This window comes from Piliocolobus tephrosceles, chromosome 21, assembly GCF_002776525.5.
Source record: "Piliocolobus tephrosceles isolate RC106 chromosome 21, ASM277652v3, whole genome shotgun sequence".
In the NCBI taxonomy this organism is placed as follows: domain Eukaryota; kingdom Metazoa; phylum Chordata; class Mammalia; order Primates; family Cercopithecidae; genus Piliocolobus; species Piliocolobus tephrosceles.
In genome coordinates, this window is record NC_045454.1 from 2117369 (window position 1) to 2120339 (window position 2971).

Consider the following 2971-nt stretch of genomic DNA (forward strand, 5'->3'; position numbering starts at 1 on the left):
TTTAGAAAACTTCCTGTAATTTTTTTTTTTTTTTTTTTTTTTTTTTTGAGACGGAGTCTGGCTCTGTCGCCCAGGCTGGAGTACAGTGGCTGGATCTCAGCTCACTGCAAGCTCCGCCTCCCGGGTTTACGCCATTCTCCTGCCTCATCCTCCCGAGTAGCTGGGACTACAGGTGCCCGCCACTTCGCCCGGCTAGTTTTTTGTATTTTTTAGTAGAGACGGGGTTTCACCATGTTAGCCAGGATGGTCTCGATCTCCTGACCTAGTGATCCGCCCGTCTCGGCCTCCCAAAGTGCTGGGATTACAGGCTTGAGCCACCGCGCCCGGCCAACTCAGTAATTTTTATACTGATTATATGTGAAAAGTTTTGATAATATTTTAGATAGGGTGGGTTAAATAAAATGTTATTCATATGCACTTCACCGTTTGTTTTTTACTTTATCAATGTGGCAACTATTAGAAATAATTATCTATGTATATTTACACTGGCTAGCATATACATAGAAGACTATAGGTGTATTTCCTTGCTCTGTTGGCTGAAAGGACTTAGAAGATGATGCCCCAGTAGCAATGAGCACACTAAGCACCCAGGTGTTGGTTTCTGATACCAATCTCCAAGGACTCCTTGGGAAAATGATGGTAGGAGTGGGACAGGAAACATACAAGATGGGCCCAAACGATCTTCTTTTTCTTTTTTGGTTTCTTTTTTGAGACAGAGTCTTGCTCTGTCGCCCAGGCCGGAGTGCAGTGGCGCGATCTTGGCTCACTGCAGCCTCCGCCTGTTGGGCTCAAGGGATTCTCCTGCCTCAGTCTCCCAAGTAGCTGGGAACACAGGTGCCTGCCACCATGCCCGGCTAATTTTTGTATTTGTAGTAGAGACAGGGTTTCACCATGTTGGCCAGGATGGTCTTGAATTCCTGACCTCAAGTGATCCGCCTGCCTCGGCCTCCCAAAGTGCTGGGATTACAGGTATGAGCCACTGCGCCTGGCCCCTTTTTCTTTCTCTCCCTTTTTTTTGTTTTCCGAGATAGGGTCTTGCTTTGTCACCCATGCTGGTGTGCAGTGCCACAAGCATCGCTCCCTGCAGCCTCGACCTCCTGGGCCCAAGCAATCCTTCCACCTCAGCCTCCTGAGTAACTTGGACTACAGTGTTCACGCCATCACGCCCGGCTAAGTTTTGTATTTTTTTGTAGAGACAGGGCTTCACCATGTTGCCCAGGCTGGTCTTGAACTCCTGGGCTCAAGCAATCCTCCCACCTTGACCTCCCAAAGTGCTGGGATGACAGACGTGAGCTAACATGTCTAGCCGCCATAATTTCTGTTTTTTTCCTTTTCTTTTCTTTTCTTTTCTTTTTGAGAGAGTCTCACCCTGTCACCCAGGCTGGAGTGCAGTGGCGTGATCTCAGCTCATTGCAACCTGCACCTCCCGGGTTCAAGCAGTTCCCTGACTCAGCCTCCCGAGTAGCTGGGATTACAGGCGTCCGCCACCATACCCAGCTAATTTTTGTACTTTTAGTAGAGACGGGATTTCACCATCTTGGCCAGGCTGGGTTCGAACTCCTGATCTCCTGATCCACCCACTTCGGCCTCCCAAAGTGCTGGGATTACAGGCGTGAGCCACCACACCCGGCCTACTGCCATAATTTCATTCAACCTCTCTGGTCCTCAGTTTCCTTATCTGTGAAATGTTAGTGCTGAATTTGAGAAACCAAGGGGCCGCCTTCTTCCAAATTCTAGTTGTGAGTTAGGTAAGATTCTTTAGTGAGGCTGAACGAGTCTTTGAACTTGAGTTTCTGTAGGCTAGAGGAAACAGTAGTCCCTACCTACTTCTCCCAGGGTCTAACGTGGGTGAGACATTTTGATATTTTGGTCTTTGTCGCCCCCACGAGGCCTAGGAGGGTTCCCTGTCGCCCCAGGTGTCCAATAAAGATAAATCCGCCAGGTGCTGTGGCTCAGGCCTGTAATCTCTGCACTTTGGGAGGCCGAGGAGGGCGGATCACCTGAGGTCAGGAGTTCGAGACCAGCCTGATCAACATGGAGAAACCCTGTCTCTACTAAAAGTACAAATTAGCCCGGCGTGGTGGCGCATGCCTGTAATCCCAGCTACTCTGGAGGCTGAGGCAGGAGAATCGCTTGAACCTGGGAGACGGAGGTTGCAGTGAGGTGTGCTGAGATCATGCCATTGCACTCCAGCTTGGGCAACGAGAGCGAAACTCCGTCTCCAGAAAAAAAAAAAAAAAAGAAGAAGTGAGAAAGATTTACTTGCCACCTAGGGTAACTGCTGGTCTTCTTTCCCCTGTTAGTGGAACTCAGGAGGCGGGCAATCTATTTTAACTCTGCACCTGCTGGACTTTGTGAATGGGGAGTTTACTCTGGTCTCAGTAGCCCCATCGATAAAAGGGAATAACTTATCTCCTCCTTGTCAACAGCCAGATGGTGGGGATTTACCAAATCTAAGACATCTATTTTCTTGCCTTGTTCTTCTTTATTTTTTCCCTCTCAGTTTTAAAACTGGATAGTCCCAAGACTTCTCCCAAACCAGGGTGAGTTGCTCACCTATTTTGTCCTCACTTGTATCCTTAAGTGCAAACTGTCATTACCTTATTGACCACCAGGGGTGCCCTACACACATAGTACTGTGGTTAAAGAAGCTGGCTCAGGAAAGGGCAGAGAAACAGGGCCCAGTTTCCAGCCTTGCCCTGAGTTCCTACAAACCTTCAACGGCCTGCTCTACTTCACGCAGCATCATGTCTCACACTCAGCATCCTCCTGGCCTTATGATACGAACATGTGTGTGGTCCTGTGGAAAAGTCTTTAAGTACTCCAGCTGCCTCTGCCAACACTGGATAACCACCTGGGTGGAGGATCACTGACTCTCTGTCCATTGTTCCCAACATTTCCAGGAGGTGGCCCAGCATATCCCGGCTGGCTGCGGAGGCTGAGGCCACATACTTTATTTATTTATTTATTT